The following is a 21,723-nucleotide window of genomic DNA, read 5'->3' as shown; positions in this document are numbered from 1 at the left end:
GTAACCCTCAGTTTTTTTTTATTTCTTTTGTAATCCGCCTTGAACCGCAAGGTAATGGCGGAATAGAAATCTCTAATGTAATGGAATGTAATGTTATCAGACTGCAGATTGTATAGGCCAATTTCATTAATGCTGAAATCAAGATTTCAATAAAATATAATGGCTGAGAACAGGGGAAGGCTTGGAATCCCTGGTAATTCCAGACCAAATTATTTTTATTAAACATAGGGTCTCAACTGCATAACGCCTAACTCAAAGAGACGGGGCATGATGATCAATACATTCACTCTTCCTGACCTGAGCTGGGTTTCCATATCTTTGCTAAGTTACCTGTGGTAATGCTATAGGATTTTTTTTCTGGGTTATTTACAAGATATGCTTATGTATTCCATCTCAGGAATTAAAACATATCTAGCTTGATAACAGAGCTTATATCTTTAAGGGTGTTTTCCGAGCAGAATAGCTGAAACTAGATGTGAAAGAGGGGAAAACAGCATTTAAGTAATGGGGGAGAGGAGAGGGGATAGATTAAGAAAAAGTAAAGAAGTAGCATATCAGAAACAGGAGGGCAATATTGTATGGTAATAATAAGTTTGTGTTTGTGGATCCATCTCAATTAGAAATCTTTCTTCAGGATAAGCCTTTATTGGAAAATGTTTTAAAAACTAATGCAGAGGTTGATGATAATAAGTGACTTTAGATAGATACTTCTCCATGCTCTTGAGATTTTTTTGTTCTCTATTCTGTTATATAAATACAATAAATTTTATTGAACTAAAAAAATAAATAAATAAATAATTTTCATTTTTCTAGGGGACAAGTCAGTCCCAATAATGTAGGCTATGGCCCTCTATTACTAAGGTGCGCTAATCAATTTAACACACGCTAAATGCTAACAAGTACAAGTTAGTCTATGGACGCGTTAGCATTTAGCGCACGCTAATTCGATTAGCACGCGCTAATCAGTTAGCGCACCTTAGTAAAAGAGGGGGTATAATTTGTCATGGTTTTCCCCCCCCCCCCTTATGTTTCTCTTTTTTTACTTTGTATTTGCCTGGATTTGTTACGAGGTGTAACAAATACAAGTATAAATAAATAATAATAATTTTAAAAAAAGAAACAGGCGGCAACATTAGTGTTCTATGTCTGACACATAACCATTCCCTACAAATTGGTGTAAGCTTAAGAGCTAACAGATACTTCGTTTCAATCATGTCACCTTGATAGCAAAATGATGCAGGAAAAAGACATAAAGTCATTTTCTTTGTGACTGCTGCCCCTAAATCAGCAGAATTACAAACATCAGGGCACAAGTAACATGATGCCGCACAGCTTACGTATGCAACCACCTAGTGCCCCCCTGTCCTCCAGAGAGCTGAAGAGAGAACAGGAATTGATGTTGATCCTGACAGCATGTGCTAACTAAATCTATGTTAGATTACATTCTTGTTTATATACCGCATAACCTTGCAGTTCTATGCAGGGCAGGATTAACTCTTTGTTGGGCCCTAGGCAAATAGGTTTGTCGGGGCCCCTCATTGTAATTAAATGATTCTGGCAGAGGACGAAACAGCAGATAAGAGGCCCTGCTCGCTGGCTCCTCCTGCTGACTAGAAGTTAGTACACAGGGAGTGAGGAAGAATAGACAGACCTCTGTGGTGAACAATGGCTCTGCGCCCTCCTGATTCTCTTCTCTGTGGCAGCAGCTAATGTACTAGAGCAAAACTCGGCCTCGACTTACACATTTGAGAGGGCCCCTCCTAAATATTTGGGCCCTAGGCCCATGCCTAGTTTGCCTATGCTTTAATCCTGCCCTGGTTCTATGCGGTTAACAACTAGAAGAAGCTGAGACAATCTCAGGAAACACAGATTAACAAATTATCCAGTTCTAATTTTGTATAAATTTATCAAACAGATGTGTTTTCAGTAGTTTTCTGAAATGTGTATAAGACACAGCGTTGACTAATAGCCAGCTAAATTCTTTGTCTCTAGTTGCTGCCTGAAAAGAGAGTAGCCTATCAAAGCATCTTTTATATCGACAGTTCTTAACAAAAGGAAAGGAAAAATATGTCAGAATACGTTGTGAGTATCTAGATGTAGCACATACAAAGTGTTCCACTAAATCAGGGATCTCAAAGTCCCTCCTTGAGGGCCGCAATCCAGTCGGGTTTTCAGGATTTCCCCAATGAATATGCATGAGATCTATGCGCATGCACTGCTTTCAATGCATATTCATTGGGGAAATCCTGAAAACCCGACTGGATTGCGGCCCTCAAGGAGGGACTTTGAGATCTCTGCACTAATCAGCTGTGAGCACTATGTAGCACACATCACAAATGCAGCTGCAGATTCCGCTCCTGAGTTTGACTGTGGTACATGTTAATTATTTCCATTTCACTATCTCCTCCCATTGCTGTCTTTCAGTGGATAAAGTAGCCTCCTTCACCCTCCTATAAATCTGAAAAAGAGGCAGAGGTATTGGTGCAAATGTGTTTATTCAAGCATCAGGTCAAAAGGAGGATTTTCTGCATATAAAGAAGTGCTAATCTTATTTGTATGCTCATAAGCACCCTCTTTCTATACATAGGGCCAGATTCACTAAGCAAACCAATCGTGTACCGATTGGTTTGCGACCCCTTTACGGTCTGATTTCCCTCCGACCCTATTCACTAACCTCTCCTACGATCCGCTTCTGATCCATGCATGTAAATGAAGGGAAACGGCATGCAAAGTAGGCAGGGACCCGATTCACTAAACAGAAGAAGGAAGACCGATTGGGCTTGTCGATCCGAAGTGAAGTGACTGCTGAGGACCAGTTGCTTCACTTCTTACTGACTCTCCTGCCTTTTAAGACCACGGGCTGGCAATGCACTTTTGCAGAATACATAAAAAAGGAATTCTTCCTTTTTTTATATATTCTATAAAACACTGCCAGCCCGTAGTAGAGACATTCCTGGAATTGGCATACAGTTTTATAGAATTTGTGGGATCCGCACCTAATGTAGGCATGAGATGGTTCCTGGCCAGTTAAATTGCCTGTTTGAGGCTAACCAGTCCTTTTCAGCAGCACTTAACCAATTAGCGCCAAAACTGCAAACCAACTATTTGGGGGTCATTCTAGAGGTGGAGTTGGCACTTGGCCAGTTAAGTGACAATATTCAGCACTTAACTGGCCAGGTTAACTGCATAACAGTCAGTCCTATCTTTACGCAGAAACTCTGGTAAGTACTGAATATTGACTTAACCAGAGTCACTTGGAGCACTACCCACATGCACTCAAAACAGCAGAAACAACCACTATAAAAAGATGCAACAAGAAAGATTTTATTTTTCTAGAAACCTGAGTCTGTTTCCTCACAGATTCTGGAAAGGCACAAACAATTGCTTAGTTTTCATAGCCTTAAATCACTTCCACATTTATTTTCCTTATGGGATTGAATTACCCTGCTTCACATGTCCCAAACTTTTCCATGACTCCCTCAGCCTGTAGCTAGGAAAGGGGAAACCTCTCTCTCCCTGGGACTTTTTTGTTCCTCAGAGACTTTTCTCTCTTGTGGGGACCTCTTCCCAATGATGCTCCCTGCTGAACCCCACCCCCCACCTGACTTGTTAAGGTAGCTCAGCACTGAGCTGTAAAACCTCCATGGTCTGCCATCTCCTTTCCTTCCCCCTTCCCCTTCCTTCACCCTCCCTCTCTTCCCCATGGTATGGTATCTCTCTTTCCTCTCCTCTCCCTTCCATGGTCTTCCTTCTCCCTCCCTCTCCCTCTCCTTCCCCCTACTCCCAATCGGATACAGCATTTTTTCCCCCTTCCCCTCCATCCTTCTCTCACTCTATTTCTCATTCTCTGCCCCCCCATCAGCAGTGCAACATTCACAACTTGTTGCTCTTGCTGATGCTGTGCCTTCTCCTCTACTGGGTCCCACCTACTCCCTACTTCCCTGAAGGCATGGCCTATCAGAGAGGAAGGCCCGATGCTGGAAGTGTGTTGTGAATGCTGCTGATGCTGGCTCTGGACACACCCTCTTATTGGCTGCACCCGGGATGAACCCCCCCCTTCCCCCTCCCCTTTGGTATGCCACTGCTGCTCTAGTACCTCCCTTACAAGAAGCCTGAGGGAAGAGGAGGGTAGGTTGTGAGCCTGGACTTTAGCAAAGAACAGTTACCGTAATCCCTAATCCATCTCCTCTTCTCCTGTTGCTCCTGCTCCTAGCCCACCCAAACCTTTCCTGGCTTCACAGTGTCACTTCCTTTTTTATCTACAAATTAAGCCCTGATAAGAAGACACCTAAATTGAAAGTCTAAGAAAGCACCTATATTATCCCTATTATTTTAGAAAAGACACTCGCCCTGCACCCACGTCAATCAGGCTTTATACCCCTGTGCAGTACTGTGCAGTACTGGATCTCTCAGCAGCATTTGACCTCCCTCTTTTTGTTTCACCTTCGTTCCTTGGGTTTGTGAGATTCAGTATTAACTTAGTTTCACTATTTTATAGGAAGTTGCACTTTCAAAATTTATCTGAAATTTCCACAACCAAGTCATTGGTGTTTGAGGTTCCCTAGAGTTCCATTTTATATCCTTATATTTAACCTGTTTCTATGTCCTTTAGTGTAGCTTATCCAGGATCTAGGAATCTCCTTTCATTTTTATGCAGATGATATTTTACTCCTGTACCACACTGTCCTTGATAATCTGGACATCAGCCCATTGCAACACTATTTAGATTGCATTGTACACCGGTTAGTTGAACATCAACTCATAAGAACATAAGAATTGCCATTCTGGGACAGACTGAAGGTCCATCGAGTCAACTCAGGTCAAATGTACCTGGAAAGATCCCAAAGAGTAAAACAGATCTTCTGCCACTTATCCTAGGAATAAGCAGTGGATTTCCCTAAGTCTATCTGTATAATGGCTTATAGACTTTTGTCTTAGGAAGTTGACAAAACCTTTTAGAAATCCTGGTAAGCTAACTAATTTTACCACATTCTCTGGCAATAAATTCCAGAGTTTAATTACATATTGAGTGAAGAAATATTGTCTCTGGTATGTTTTAAATCTACTACTTAATAGCTTCATTGCACCCCCCTAATCCTGGTATTTTTTTGAAAGAATAAAAAAGCAATTTAAATCTACACAATCCACTCTACTCAGTATTTCATATCTTCCCTGAGCTGTCTCTTCTTCAAGCTGAAGTGTCCTAGCCGCTTTAGCCTTTCCTCATAGGGAAATCATTCCATCCCTTTTATCATTTTTGTCCCCCTTATCTGTACCTTTTCTAATTTTGCTATATATTTTTTTGAGATGTGGAGACCAGAATTGCACACAGTAGTCGAGGTTTTTAAATTCCTTTCCTGATAATTTCTAACAATCTATTTGCTTTCTTAGCCACTGCACACTGAGCTGAGGGTTCAAAGTAACCTCAACATTGACATCTAGTTCCTTTTCCTAGGTGGTGACTCCTAACATGGATCCCAGCATCACATAGTTATAGTTCAGGTTCCTCTTTCCTACATGCATCACTTTTCACTTACTCACATTAAATGCCATCTGCTGAGGGAGTGGCCAAGATGGCGGCACTAAGCTGGTAGTGTTGAGAATGCTCATTGCTTTGGAAGTTTTTCCTGTATTTCAGTGATGCCACACACAAAATGGAAGGGTAGCGTGAGGGCGCCTACCTCCTCAACCCCTCACTTGCACTCACCCAGCGAACTTTAGAGCATTACCTGCCAGAAGTTTGCTCTAGTACAGGCAAATTGACTCCCACTGTGAGACTGAGTGGAGAAGGCTCGTATTCGCTGGGGCAGGAGATCTCGCTCTCGCCCACACCGGTTGTCCCGCCTCCCTGTCTGGCTGACGCAGCCACCCTGGACGTGGAAGGACGAGGAGCCGAAAGTGCACCCAATCCAACCACGGAGGAAGGTTCCATGGCAGATGAGCTTCTGCTGATGCTGACCAGCTTTGGGGAGCTGTCCCCTGTCAGGGAGGGCACTTTAGAGGCAATCTTTAAGACTCTCCAGAAATTGGATATCACTACAACGAAGACGGCAGAAGAGGTAAAGGCTCTTGGAGCCAAACTGCATAATATAACTAAAACTTTTGAACAAACAAACATTGAAACTAAAAATTCAATCATGAAAATAAAAACTGATGTCCAATCACTACAAACATATAAATCACTGGCGATAAAGGATAGCATATTGCTACGTTGGAAAATTGAAAATATTGAAAATTACAACCGTCGGTTGAATGTAAGGATTTTAAACTTCCCTAAGTCTCCAAGGATTTCCCCTTATGAAGTGTTCACAAAATATGTGGTAGAAGTATTGAAGTATTTCTCTCAATTAAATAAAATTTACTATCTACCACTTTCCGCAAAAAAGTCCCAGAAGATTATGGAAGGGGAGAATATACAGTCCTCACAGATTGACTTTAAAAAAATATCTGCTCTCCTAGAGGAATCCACTTCTGAGTCAACATTAAGAACAACACTATTGATATCCTTTGTTTTTCAACAGGATTTGGACTCATTTATGAAGTTATACTTTAAATCTTCCACAAACTTATTTTATGGCAAGAGAACATGGGCATACTTAGACGTAACAAAAATTACGTCTAGAAGGAAACAGTTCCTATCTTTGAGACAATAAATAATATCTCTGGGAGCATCTTTCTTACTAGCTTATCTTTGTAAGTGCATTGTGAAATATGCCCAAATTAAATATGTATTTTTTTCCTCCCAGACCAGTTAAAATTATTTCTGGAGTTAAAAAAGATAGCCAGTGAATTATAAGAAAGTAAACGTGCGTTATAGCCTTACTTTTATATTTTGCCTCGATGTTTAAAATTTACTTCTCAATATTCTGGCTTTAACTCTCCCTTATTTTGTTGAGGTCTAAGGAAGGATATTCAATTATTCTACTTTTAATTGTTTCAACGATTACTATGTAGCTTTATTTTGCTATATTTCTTTCACAAGAAGTGTTATTTTCTTGTACTTATTGTTGGAAAATATAAAGGATTTAAAAAAAAAAAAAAAATGTAATCTGCTGTTTTGATGCCAGTCTCCCAAGGTCCTCTTACAGTTTTTCACAATCCTCTTACAATTTATCAACTTTAAACAACTTATTCTCATCAGCAGATTTAATCATCTCACTACTTAGGACTAGATTTACTAAGCAAACCGATCGTGTACCGATTGGTTTGTGACTCCTTTGTGAATCAATTTCCCTCCGACTGGTTTCACTAACCTCTGTCCCGATCATCCTCCGATCCGTGCATGCAAATGAGGGGGAATGGCATTCAAATGCAGGCAGGCAGCGATTCACTAACCAAAAACTGCAAAACCAACTGGGCTGGCCGATCAGCAAACAAGCAACTGCTGGCGACCAGTCGTTCACTGCTTTCTAACTGCATCTCCTGCTCTCTGCCCCGACTCTCCTGCTCTCTCTGCCCCGACCACTGCCCTGCTTCTGCCCGGCCTTCCCCCATAGTGTGAGCCCGTGGTTTTAACCTGAGGGTTAAAACCACAGGCTCGCTGGGCTCGCTAAAAAGTTAAAAATTAGAGTTTAAAAAAAAAGGTCGCTGCTCTTTAAGCATGCACAGACCATCTACAGAGCTATCCGTGCACTCGGTTAGGGCGTGTCAAAGCAGCTCCTGATTGGTGAGGCCCGACATTAGAATAGGAAGAGGCAGTCAGAGAATACCGTGAGTGATTTCCTTCACTCGCTTGTGCTTCAGCTGCCCTCTCAGGCCTCCCCAGATGAAAAACCGTATTCGCGGTTTTTCAGTATTTGTGGGGGTGAATATTGGGGGAGCACTGTGTTTTTGTTTTTGAGCACCAAGAAACTGTTGCCATGCTTTAGGCAAAATATTAGTAAACATCACAGTCTCCTCTTCTACATTAGTCACCTCTCTATACTCAACACTTAAAAGACTAATGTCTCCACTATCTCATCATCTCTATAATAATTGTTTAATTTTTAACTTTTTTAACGGGCTTCAGACATGCCATTTTTGTACGCCCACATTTTTTGGCGATACAAAATGCTCTTAGTGGCTATGGCTGCGGCTTCTTCATTCGCCCATGTTATTTATGTTTTTATTATTATTTTCTTTAATTTTTCATTTTTAAAGTGCATAGTGCTCTCATAAATATTTGCAATAAAAATATTTTGCAATAAAATTTAACTTATCTTAAATCTCTGTTGGTTCCTTAATAGGATCAAATATCGGGTAGGGGCTTGTCACATCGACATGTTTCGCCGTGAGGCTTTTTCAAGATAATATCCCCTATAAGAATAAAAGAAGACATAATATTTCCCATCATATTTCCTACAAACATATCTTTCCTTAACTTTAAAGGGACCACATAGTGGAATAACTTCAAAACCATATGCTCACCCTTTTTTCTGTGTTTTAACAGACCATCCCGATGTCAAAGTTTTCTGATCTAACAAAGATGGCCGCGGCGTCTTTTTTACGATTTTTATACCTCCCCCACTCGATGACATCACTCCTTCAATTAACGAATCAGGAGCATACATTATAACAAAGTGTTCCATTCCACTTCCTGGTTTAAACCTCCCGGTACCACTGTATTCAACCTATAGATCCATTTTTGTTCTAACCAGTTTAGTCTTTTTTTGTAATTTCCACCCTCCCACCCTTCCTTAATATGTGCTATAACCCGCCATCTTATATCCGTGCTCTGATGCCCATAAGTTTCCCAATGTTCTACTAAAGGGGCTTCCATCACTTTATTGACTATTCTAGACTTATGCTCGTTGAGTCTGATGTTCATCTGTCGGCTAGTTCTGCCCACATATATTAGGTCACAAGGACATAATATAATGTATACTACATTATAGGTTTTACATGTGGTGGTCGTGTCCGCTGTGATCTTGATTTCCCTATGTGGGGGCCACCACTCAAGACCTTCTATTGTGCATTTGCACCACTGGCAGTGTTGACAACTTTGATGACCTAAAATTGTTTGTACTCCACGTCCATGGCGGGTTATAGCACATATTAAGGAAGGGTGGGAGGGTGGAAATTACAAAAAAAGACTAAACTGGTTAGAACAAAAATGGATCTATAGGTTGAATACAGTGGTACCGGGAGGTTTAAACCAGGAAGTGGAATGGAACACTTTGTTATAATGTATGCTCCTGATTCGTTAATTGAAGGAGTGATGTCATCGAGTGGGGGAGGTATAAAAATCGTAAAAAAGACGCCGCAGCCATCTTTGTTAGATCAGAAAACTTTGACATCGGGATGGTCTGTTAAAACACAAAAAAAAGGGTGAGCATATGGTTTTGAAGTTATTCCACTATGTGGTCCCTTTAAAGTTAAGGAAAGATATGTTTGTAGGAAATATGATGGGAAATATTATGTCTTCTTTTATTCTTATAGGGGATATTATCTTGAAAAAGCCTCACGGCGAAACATGTCGATGTGACAAGCCCCTACCCGATATTTGATCCTATTAAGGAACCAACAGAGATTTAAGATAAGTTAAATTTTATTGCAAAATATTTTTATTGCAAATATTTATGAGAGCACTATGCACTTTAAAAATGAAAAATTAAAGAAAAATTAAAGAAAATAATAATAAAAACATAAATAACATGGACGAATGAAGAAGCCGCAGCCATAGCCACTAAGAGCATTTTGTATCTCCAAAAAATGTGGGCGCACAAAAATGGCATGTCTGAAGCCCGTTAAAAAAGTTAAAAATTAAACAATTATTATAGAGATGATGAGATAGTAGAGACATTAGTCTTTTAAGTGTTGAGTTAGGCAAAATATTAAGCATTGGATGAATTGTAATCCAGAAATAAACCAGTTTGCATGAAAAGTGGGACCTGTATGAGAACACTGACCTTTTTGGTTTTCACTTCGTCACCCCTCCAACGAATGATCTGGCGCATGTGTCCACGCTGGGCTATGTGACCTGCTATCAGGTCACCCATGCTGGCCACAGTACATATGTTGCATTTTGCTTGCTCTATTCTGGTTATCACATAATTTAACAGTTGCATTTGATTTTTGATTTGCTCTCGTACATATGCAATTTTATAAGAGCGATTTCAACATGTAAAACATACATTTCATGTGGAAAATTCTTTCTATATTTAACCCCTAAAAATAGCATTGCAGTAGGATAATGCACAAGGTCAACCAGCTGTGTAGATAGGTTAGTCTATTATGTTAAAACATAAATGTGCACAGTAGATACACTTGTGCAGAAAAAAGAATAAGGGACAATATAATAATTAAAATCTTCTAAAATTGGGAGCTCTGGGCCTGTAATACTATATCTGAAATGTCATCTAAAATATATTGCAGAACCTCTTGGGAACTATTAGGTGGTCAATAAACCGATAACAGCCCTAATTTAGTAAGACCTTTAATCTGGACATACTAGCAATCAATACCAGAATGCTGAGCAAGCTGAACAATTTGTAATTGGAGACATCGCTTATAAAAAAAAAAAAATCCCCACCCACCTCCTTACTCATTTCTCTTGTGACAGCGACATAAAGAATAATCAAGAGGACAAAGGGACAGAAAAGTATAACGCAAAACAGATCTGAAAATTCATCCATGGGTGATCTTTTAGTCACCACCTTGTTAAAAAAGCAATAAAAATGGAAAAATTCAATAAAGTTTAAAAGAATCTATCCCCCTCTTTTACTAAGGCATGTTAACTGATTTAGTGCACGCTAAATGCTAATGCGTCCATAGAATATAAATAATGCGTTAGCATTTAGCACGCTTTAGTGAAAGGACTCCTATATTAATAATAATAATAATAATAGTTTATTCTTATATACCGCCATACCCAGCGAGTTCAAGGCGGTTTACATCGAATTAGATTAGGGTCTGCTTAGACAGGCAAATTTACAATTATTTATCAGAATTACAGAATTACAGAATAACAGAATTACAATTATTTATCAGCTTTAATCAAACTAGACAGAGGATGAGGAAAGTAGGGAAAAAGGGGAAGGCCTCATGAGGGAGGCGGAGTGGGGAGGGGGGGAGTTATTGTCAGGGGGGGACAATTCGGGTCTTGTAGAACCTACATTAAAAACAGAAGTAGGTAAACTCATTCTTTCTACTGAGACTAAACAGCATTCTCTCTTAGCTGGTTTCTTGTATAATTTGAATGCTAATTTATACTTGCCCGTACCCATAATAGAAAGAGCTGTACCTAAATTCATCTCAGAAAAACACATCCTCTTCACCAGTGTTCCCCAGGGCTCTTCCAGAGATACACCTGCTTAGCATAGATCTCAGAACAGCCACATTGGCGGCCATTAGAGATCCAGTTAAAACGCATTTATCTCATACATAGTCATTGTGGTAATCCGGAAATCCAGGTGCAGACCGATTGAGACTGGGGTCCCCGGGCACTAAAGGTCATGGGTCCCTAACCACCTTTCAAAAATGATTAACCTGCTCTTTTACAAAGCCGTGCGGCAAAGGCCTCAAAGCCCTTTAAATCCCTATGGGCTTCGGGGAAGTTACCACAGCGGCAGCCGCGAGCACGGCTTTGTAAAGATGTGTGTGTTGGGGGGGAGGGAGTAAATTAGATGAAAGGTAGGGGAGAGTGGGCCACCTATAGCTGCAGGTCTTCAGACGCTGCCCTATGGTCCCAATGGTCAGCCAACCCCTTCTGAAATCCTTACTGGACAGGTATGTTTCCAAGAGAGGGATGGAAAACATTACTATACCCAAATTAATTTATGAAAATATAAAGTCTTACAATTGGAGCAATGGATGGTTGAGTTTCAACTGAAATTAAACAGAGAAAACCTAAATTGTTAATAGTAAATCTTCCTAATTTAGATCATTATGAAATGTTTCTTAAGATTGATAATATGGATTATCCTATTGAATAAATTATTAGGATTCTGGGTGTTCACTTTGATCGCAATCTGTCACTATTACCTCATGTTAATTTGCTGATAAAAAAAATCTTTTGGGTTATTCTAGAAATTGAGGAGCATTAGAAAGTACTTTGATCATTATCAATTTTATTAGTTTAGTCCTTATTATTGTTATCAATAGATTATTGTAACATACTTTTTTTGGGATAATCCTATATCGATATTACATAAAATGAAAACTCTACAAAATACAGCTATTAGACTGATTTTTGGATTGAAAACAGGAGACAGAATTACACCATATGTGTTGAAAGTTCATTGGCTTCCAGTCAAAGCTAGGATTCAGTTTAAATTTATTTGGGTGATGTTTAAAATAAATCAAGGGGAAGTTCCCTCTTATATGCCTCCTTTGTTATGTTATTCAGATACCAGATTATATGGTTTGAGACAAAATTCAAAACAAAGAAAACTGCAGACAGATGTACAAAGATGCAGGCTAAATTTATTAAACCAAAATCATAAATGCGGTTAATGTTACCACCTTGAACCAAACCAAAGGACCCGACACGGTCCGTGTTTTGGTAAACACGCCTTCATCAGGGGTCCCAGGTGGATAAGGTATCAAATCAAACTAAAAACAAAAACTTAGCCTTACAAAGAAATACGAGCAGCAGTAGGACAATCTCTTGGAATACTCCGCCGTAGAGACTGTCCTACTGCTGCTCGTATTTCTTTGTAAGGCTAAGTTTTTGTTTTCGGTTTGATTTGATACCTTATCCACCTGGGACCCTTGATGAAGGCGTCCTTTGGTTTGGTTCAAGGTGGTAACATTAACCGCATTTATGATTTTGGTTTAATAAATTTAGCCTGCATCTTTGAACATCTGTCTGCAGTTTTCTTTGTTTTGGTTTGTGTTCTATTCACTGCAGATTGTGTTGGATTTTTTCCTTTTGTTGTCTCTTGAGACAAAATTCTCCATTCCGATTTGCAGAGTTTAGAGGAAGAAAACTCTAGAATGTTTGCTTCCACATTAGCTTAGCAAACTGCTAAACTTTGGAGAATTTTACCTGAGTTTTAAGAAGGCCTTGAAAACTCATTTGTTTAAGGAACATGTATTGAAAGAGTTATAATTTTAATCTATGTTCATAACTAGATTCTGGGCATTGTCTCCACTTTGTATATTAACCGCTATGAACTTCTTTGAGGTATACAAATAAAAATTGTATTGTATTAAAGAAGTCAAGGTGAAAATCCATTTGAAGCTTTTTTTTTTCTTTTTTTTTATGATGGCAGATAAAGGCCAAATGGCCCATCTAGTCTGCCCCTCCACAGTAACCATTAGCTGCAGGCTAAAGTCCAATACTCAGCTCTTATAATATTAATACCTTGCTCACAAAGCAATGCCAACAAATACAATTACAGATAGAAGTGAAGCAATGTAAACCATATATAGTTTTATCATAAATTTTTTTAATAGGTCATCAGATGTGCTTTCTGTATATGATCACTTCTTTTTTTTATTGTGAATAATGTGTGCACAGCTTAGGCAACGATATCATAAACTTTAATCATTACATAGCACTCCTCATTGACCTAATTTTCTGTGTTTTATTTATACATTTTCTTCATACATTTCTTTTCTGCATTTTATATATTTCGCTTTCATACTATGTTTTATTATTATTTTCATAAATGTACTAAAAAGCACTTATCTTGCGCACTCAGGTTTACTATGTCGGCTGGAGACTGTTTTCCTCCGACATGTTTCGCCTAGTGGCTTTATCAAGGATGTCCCCTGCAAAGCATAAAATATATTATTAAAAACTTTTGTCACCCCAAACGGCACACATTATTTGACTCATGTAAAAGACTTATCAACTCTCTCCACTGTTATAATAATCTCCCTTTCATTTCTTATATTATTTACCTATGAACACTGTTCATAAGAACATAAGAACATAAGAACATAAGCAGTGCCTCCGCTGGGTCAGACCACAGGTCCATCCTGCCCAGCAGTCCGCTCCCGCGGCAGCCCGAACAGGTCACGGCCTGTCTGAGTCACCAGAAGGGGCCCCCTTGCCCCTTAGTTTCTCATTGAGTCTTATCTTCCCATCGAAGTCCTAACCCTCCGGTCTTGCACATGCATGACCTGGTTGGATTTCTATACTTATTACTTGGTTTGCTTTCTATACCTGTGTTACATCCCAGCACCTCTCTCAGTATCCCACGATCCCCCTATCCCTCAGGAATCCGTCCAATCCCTGTTTGAATCCCTGTACCGTACTCTGCCTGATCACTTCCTCCGGTAGCGCATTCCAAGTGTCCACGACCCTTTGGGTGAAGAAAAACTTCCTTGCATTTGTTCTGAACCTATCTCCCTTCAGTTTCTCCGAATGCCCCCTCGTGCCTGTTGACCCCTTAAGCCTGAAGAATCTGTCCTTATCCACCCTCTCTATGCCCCTCATGATCTTGAAGGTCTCTATCATATCTCCCCTGAGCCTCCTTTTTTCCAGAGAGAAGAGCCCCAGCCTATCCAACCTCTCGGCGTATGGGCAGTGTTCCAGCCCTCTTACCAGTTTCGTTGCTCTCCTTTGGACTCTCTCAAGCACTGCCATGTCCTTCTTGAGGTACGGCGACCAATATTGAACGCAGTATTCCAGATGTGGACGCACCATAGCTCGATACAATGGCATAATGACTTCCTGCGTCCTGGTTGTTATGCCCCTCTTTATGATGCCCAGCATCCTGTTGGCTTTTTTCGAGGCTGCTGCGCACTGTGCAGATGGCTTCAGTGATGCATCTACCAGCACACCCAAGTCTCTCTCAAGGCTGCTGTCTCCCAATAATGCCCCCCCCAATTTGTATTTGAACAACGGGTTCTTTTTCCCTATATGCATGACCTTGCATTTTTCCACGTTAAAGCGCATTTGCCATTTGTTTGCCCAGTCTTCCAGCTTGTCCAGGTTCCTTTGCAGGTCCTCACACTCCTCCCTAGACCTAACTCTGCCGCACAGTTTGGTATCGTCTGCAAATTTTATAACTTTGCCTCTTTTTCCAGGTCATTGATAAATATGTTGAAGAGTAATGGCCCCAGCACCGATCCCTGTGGCACACCGCTTGTGACTCCCCGCCAGTCCGAGTATTGTCCCTTTACTCCGACCCTCTGCAGTCTACCCGACAACCAGTGCTCGATCCATCTGTGCACATCCCCTCCCACCCCATGGTTCCACAGTTTCCTAAGCAGCCTTTCATGTGGCACCTTGTCGAAAGCCTTTTGAAAATCAAGGTAAATGATGTCTATATGTTCCCCATTGTCCACCCGACTGCTTATTCCCTCAAAGAAGTACAGAAGGTTCGTTAAGCATGACCTTCCCTTACAGAATCCATGCTGGCTTGTTCTCAGTAGGCCATATCTCTCGATATGCTCGCAAATACCATCCTTGATCATAGCTTCCACCATCTTCCCTATAATTGAAGTCAGGCTCACCGGCCTGTAGTTTCCGGGGTCACCCCTCGATCCCTTCTTGAAGATAGATGTGACATTCGCCAATTTCCAGTCCTCTGGTACCTCTCCAGTTTTCAAGGATAGGTTGCAAACATGCTGGATTGTGCCCGCTATTTCTTGTCTTAGTTCTTTCAGAACCCTTGGGTGGATCCCGTCCGGGCCCGGCGATTTGCCGCATTTTAACCTGTCTATCTGCTTAAGGACATCCTCCTTACTTACCTCTATGTGTTCTAATTTTTCGGCCTGTTCCCCACTCATGAGCTCCTCTGAGTCCGGTATATTAGATGTGTCTTCTCTTGTGAAAACCGACGAGAAGAACGTGTTCAACCTCTCAGCTACCTCTTTATCCTCCTTGATCACTCCCTTCCTATCCCCATCGTCCAACGGCCCCACCTCCTCTCTCGCTGGTCGCTTCCCCTTTACGTAACTGAAGAATGCCTTGAAGTTTTTCGCCTCCCTGGCCAGCCCCTCTTCATATTTCCCTTTTGATTTTCTAACCTCTCGGTGGCATTCCTTTTGGCATTTCCTGTGCGCCTGGTGATTTTCCTCCGTTGGGTCCTTTTTCCATCTCCGGAAGGACACTTTCTTGTCGTTTATTGCCCTCTTTACTTCTGTTGAGATCCAAACCGGGTCCTTTGACCGCTTGTTCTTGCCGCCTTTCCTGAAACTTGGGACGTACCTTCTTTGTGCTTCCTGCAGGGTGTCCCTGAATAGGGTCCAGGCGCTTCCTACAGTCTCCATCTTAAGGACGTTTTTGAGCTTCCTCCCCACCATTTCTCTCATAGCAACATAGTTCCCTTTCCTGAAGTTGAGCGCAGTTGTTGCGGTCCTCTTTACTGTGGGTGTCCCCTTTTCTAATGTGAATCGGATCGCGTTGTGGTCACTGTTGCCTAGTGGTCCTCCCACTTCTACCCCTCTTGCAGGCCCCCCTAATCCGTTTAAGATGAGGTCAAGAGTAGCACTCCCTCGCGTCGGTTCCTCCATGACGCGTCGGTTGCTCCATGAAGCAGTCTCTCACAGCTTCTACAAATCCTGTTTCCTTAGTGCAGTTGGAGTGACCCGTACTCCAGTCAATCCCCGGGTAGTTGAAATCCCCCATCACTGTTACACTTCGATCTACTTCTCACCATCCTCAGTGTAGTTGAAAATGGCTGCGGCATTTTTTATAATCACTCTATAGGAAATACAGCACAGGTGACCAATCCAATTTCTGGTCAGACAGCCAATGACAATCTTTATGTGAAATTTACTACAATGCTTCCTAAGGTGCCTCACTGCTCTGCTGGGATGTCTGTGTGACCAGTTTACTGCAAATGCCAGCCTCTCCTATATGCCAATAATTTTGTTTTGGAAATTTTATTTTTTGAAAATAGTCAAGAAAGATAGGCACACTAATGAAGAACACGTCTACAAAGGTCATTTTTGAAAGAAAAAAAAAATAGATGTTTTCCAGTTTCAAAAATGACCATTTTCTCTACCTAATTTTTGGACGCACTTCACAAAAATCCAGATTTTGTAAAAGACGTCTAACTTTAGACAATGTGGATATCCATCAACTTAGGTGTCCAAATAAAGTGGATAATAAGCCCAATTAACGGTTTTAATAAGCAATAATTGGACGTTAGACGTCTAACACTGGATGTGATTCTACAAATAGATGTCCACAATTTTGTGGATACCCATCGGGAAAACTGCACCTAAAAAATAGGCATGGGCATGACGTAGGCTTGGTGTGGGAGTGGCTTTGATTTGGAAATCCATTTAGAGACTCACAGGCCGCTCAGCGCCTGAACGTGCCTATCTAATGCCTAAAATGTAGGTGTTGCAAAATCAGGTCTACTTTTGAGCATGAGCTAGGCGCTAGGTAGACACTAGTTAGGTAGACACGACTTAGGTATCACTTAGGCATGCCATAGGCGCCCGCTTATAGATGAATGGAGCTTTTCTTTGTGGGGTATAGAGGACTCCAGGTTGATATTAAGGTCAAAAGATGTTTAATAATAAGAACATAAGAACATAAGCAATGCCTCTGCTGGGTCAGACCTAAGGTCCATCGTGCCCAGCAGTCCGCTCACGCGGTGGCCCAACAGGTCCAGGACCTGTGTAGTAATCCTCTAACTATATCCCTCTATCCCTTTTTCCAGTAGGAAATTGTCCAATCCTTTCTTGAACCCCAGTACCGTGCTCTGCCCTATTACGCCTTCTGGAAGCGCATTCCAGGTGTCCACCACACGCTGGGTAAAGAAAAACTTCCTAGTATTCGTTTTGAATCTATCCCCTTTCAACTTTTCCGAATGCCCTCTTGTTCTTTTATGTTCTGAAGGTTTGAAAAATCTGTCCCTCTCTACTCTCTCTATGCCCTTCATGATCTTGTAGGTCTCTATCATGTCTCCTCTGAGTCTCCGCTTTTCCAGGGAGAAGAGCCCCAGTCTCTCCAATCTTTCAGTGTACGAAAGGTTTTCCATGCCCTTAATCATTTTTGTCGCCCTCCTCTGGACCCTCTCAAGTATTGCCATATCCTTCTTAAGGTACGGTGACCAATACTGGACACAGTACTCCAGGTACGGGCGCACCATTGCCCTATACAACGGCAGGATGACTTCTTTCGTTCTGGTCGTAATACCCTTCTTAATAATACCCAACATTCTGTTTGCCTTCTTCGAGGCTGCTGCGCACTGTGCCGTTGGCTTCATTGTTGTGTTCACCAGCACACCCAAATCTCTTTCAAGGTTACTTCCCATTAATATGAACCCCCCCATTTGGTAGCTGAACATCGGGTTCTTTTTCCCTATATGCATGACCTTGCATTTCCCTACATTGAAGTTCATCTGCCATTTATTTGCCCACTCCTCCAGTTTGTTTAGGTCCCTTTGTAGGTCCTCACACTCTTCCACAGTTCTAACCCTGCTACAGAGTTTAGTGTCATCCGCAAATTTTATAACTTCACACTTCGTCCCCATTTCCAGGTCATTAATAAATACATTGAACAGCAGCGGTCCGAGTACCGACCCCTGTGGAACGCCGCTCGTGACCCTCCTCCAGCCCAAGTAGTGACCCTTCACTCCAACCCTCTGCCTTCTGCCTGACAACCAGTGTTTGACCCATCTGTGTACGTCCCCTTCCACCCCGTGGTTCCACAGCTTCCTAAGTAACCGCTCATGGGGTACCTTGTCAAAGGCCTTTTGGAAGTCGAGGTAAATGATGTCAACGGATTCCCCTTGATCCAACTGGCTGTTTACGCCCTCAAAGAAATGCAGTAAGTTTGTTTGGCACGATCTTCCCTTGCAGAAGCAATGTTGGCTCGTTTTCATCAGCCCATTTTTTTCGATGTGCTCACAGATGCTGTCCTTTATCAGTGCTTCTACCATCTTGCCCGGAACCGACGTCAAATTTACCGGCCTGTAGTTTCCCGGGTCTCCTCTCGACCCCTTTTTAAATATAGGTGTAACATTTGCTATCTTCCAATCCTCCGGGATCTCGCCAGTTTTCAAGGATAGGTTGCAAACTCGTTGAAGTATTCCCGCTATCTCATTTTTTAGTTCTTTTAGTACCCTAGGGTGAATTCCGTCCGGGCCTGGTGATTTGTCGCTTTTCAATCTATCTATCTGTTGGAGGACATCCTCATGACTCACCTCTATTGTTGACAGTTTTCCTTCTTGGTCTCCATGGAAGATCACGTCGGGTTCTGGTATACTGGATGTGTCTTCGCTTGTGAAGACTGACGAGAAGAACTTGTTTAACCTGTCGGCTACCTCTTTTTCCTCCTTTATCACTCCTTTTCTGTCTCCATCATCCAACGGTCCTACATCCTCCCTCGCCGGTTGCTTCCCTTTAACATATCTGATGAACGATTTGAAGTTTTTTGCCTCCCTGGCTAGCCTCTCTTCGTATTCCCTTTTCGGTCTCCTAACCACTTGATGGCATTCTCTTTGGCATTTCCTGTGTTCCTTCCAGTTTTCCCCAGTTTGGTCCTTTTTCCATTTCCGGAATGATTTTTTTCTTGTCTCCTTTCGCTGTCTTCACTTCATTGTTTAGCCATGCGGGGTCTTTTGTTCGGTTTTTTTTGCACCCTTTTCTAAATCTGGGGATGTACATATGTTGTGCTTCTTGCACTGTGCCCTTGAATAGAGACCAGGCTTGCTCTACTGTTTCTGTTTTCCTTGAGCTGTTTCTGAGTTTTTTCCTTACCATTGTTCTCATAGCATCATAGTTCCCTTTCTTGAAGTTGAAGTTGTCACTATGGTTCTCTTCCCTTTTGCTGTACCTACTTCTAATTTGTACTGGATCATGTTGTGATCGCTGTTTCCTAGTGGTCCTACCACTTCCACTTCTTTTGCAGGTCCCCCTAGTCCGTTGAGGATTAGGTCAAGAGTGGCATTTTCTCTTGTTGGTTCCTTGACAAGCTGATCCATAAAGCAGTCCCTCACAGCCTCTAAGAATTCTGTTTCCCTCACACAGTTCGAGTTTCCAATACTCCAGTTTATCCCGGGGTAGTTAAAATCTCCCATTACTGTCACGTTCTTGTTTTTGCCTTCCCGCCTCAATTCTGCTGCCAGATCTTTGTCGTTTGCTTCCGTTTGTCCAGGCGGACGATAGTACAGACCTAATTTTACGTCAAGTCCATTTTTTCCCGGTAATTTAACCCATGATGACTCCACTCCTTCCGCCTTTGGTTCTATATCCACTCTGGACGAGGGAATGGTGTCTTTTATGTATAGTGCTATTCCTCCACCCTTCTTGTGGGTCCTGTCTCTTCTATATAGTTTGTACCCTGGCAGTATTACGTCCCATTGGTTATCCTCATTCCACCATGTTTCCGTGATTCCAATGATGTCTAGGTCCTCTTTTATGGCTTTAACTTCTAATTCTCCCATTTTGGTCTTTAGGCTCCTTGCATTTGCGTACAAGCAATTTAAGTCTCGGTCTTTTCTTTTTCCTGCTGGTTTTTCATGTGTTTTGCTCCTCTTGCCATCCCCTATTTGGGCTGCCAGTCCCTGATTTCTGCTCCTTTCCTCCTCATTTTTTGGTGTATCTTTTCTGTTCCTTTCTTCCTCATTTTTTAGTGTATCTTTTTCATCTGCAACCTGATTTCCTGATCTCTCCTGTTCCTCTAATTTTATCTGTTTGTCCTTTTTGTTGGTCAACAGCTTCTGTTGTTCGTCTCTTGCCTGTTCCCAGCATTTTTCCCGCTCAGTATCTTCTTTGGATACTCTTGTCCGAACTGTCGACGTCAGGTCGACTATCGGCTTTCCCCTTTTTCTCAGTTTAAAGCCTGCTCAATTGCTCTCTTGAAGTTGTTTGCTAGCAGCCTCGTTCCTGCCATGCTCAGGTGTAGTCCGTCCCTCCTGAAGAGTTTGTTCTTCCCCCAAAAAGTTGTCCAGTTCCTCACTTGTTTTTTGATACTTAACTTTTGGAAGTCAATATGGGGACAGATTAATACCATACTGAAGGCATCAATTCCATTGACGTATGAGATAGTTATTTGCGGAACGTTATTGCATATTAAGCCCCCCATGGACCACTATACATGCAGCCATGCAAATGATTACTCGCAATTGGGAGAATTGGGATCACCTTAGTTTTCCTTTTTGGTGGATGAGCTTATGTTTAACTTATAAGTATGAGAAAATGAATGCTGACATGCTGGGGCATAATAAGATATTCAAACTAGTTTGGGGTCCATCGACGTCTTTTATAGATTTGCTAAAGTTGTCCTTTATCTTTATCTTTATTTTCCGTTGCTTTTCACCCACACATCTGGGGGGGGGGGAACAGGAGGGGATATATCTTTTGTTTTGGCATTATTTCTGATGGTAATGATGGATGGGGGAGGGAATTTTTATCTTTTGTATAGATACTGATTGATTATAAGTGCTTGGTTGATTATTATTATTTATATATAAATTGTATTGCACTTTTTGTTGGCATTAAAAACTAAATAAAGTTTAAAAAAAATAATGCATCACTTAAACAAGGCACATGAAAAAAATATATATATTGCATACTAAACCTTCTATTTTGGGGGGCTAGTGTATCTCTTTTTCTTTTCTTAACTTTTTGGAAATGGGATTTAGTATGCTTTGCTTGAATAATGCATTATTAAACATCTTTTGACCTTAATATCAAACTGGAGTCCTCTATATCCCCAAAAGATATGCCTCCAGCACTCCTAGTTGACGCCTAAGTCATGTCCATCTAACTCAAGCCTATCTAGCGCTCAACTTACGCTCAAAAGTAGATCTGCTTCTCCAAGGAGTCCTCCTTACACCAAAATAAATGTAATATGCAATTGCAGTATACAATATAAATATTGCTTTG

At 41.4% G+C, this 21,723-nt stretch overlaps 1 long non-coding RNA gene across 1 annotated transcript in view; it reads right to left on the bottom strand.

Moving 5' to 3' along the window:
* Window positions 1–13,546: 13,546 nt before the first annotated feature.
* Window positions 13,547–21,723, bottom strand: part of LOC117355445 — a 37,433-nt gene continuing 29,256 nt past the window's right edge. Inside the window, exon 3 of the long non-coding RNA XR_004538371.1 lies at window positions 13,547–13,695. This is a non-coding gene — a long non-coding RNA (uncharacterized LOC117355445). The remainder of the gene's footprint in view (window positions 13,696–21,723) is intronic.

Source organism: Geotrypetes seraphini, chromosome 2 (assembly GCF_902459505.1).
Source record: "Geotrypetes seraphini chromosome 2, aGeoSer1.1, whole genome shotgun sequence".
Classification (NCBI taxonomy): domain Eukaryota; kingdom Metazoa; phylum Chordata; class Amphibia; order Gymnophiona; family Dermophiidae; genus Geotrypetes; species Geotrypetes seraphini.
The sequence above is the reverse complement of the archived record's forward strand: the minus strand, read 5'-3'. Positions and strand labels throughout refer to the sequence as shown.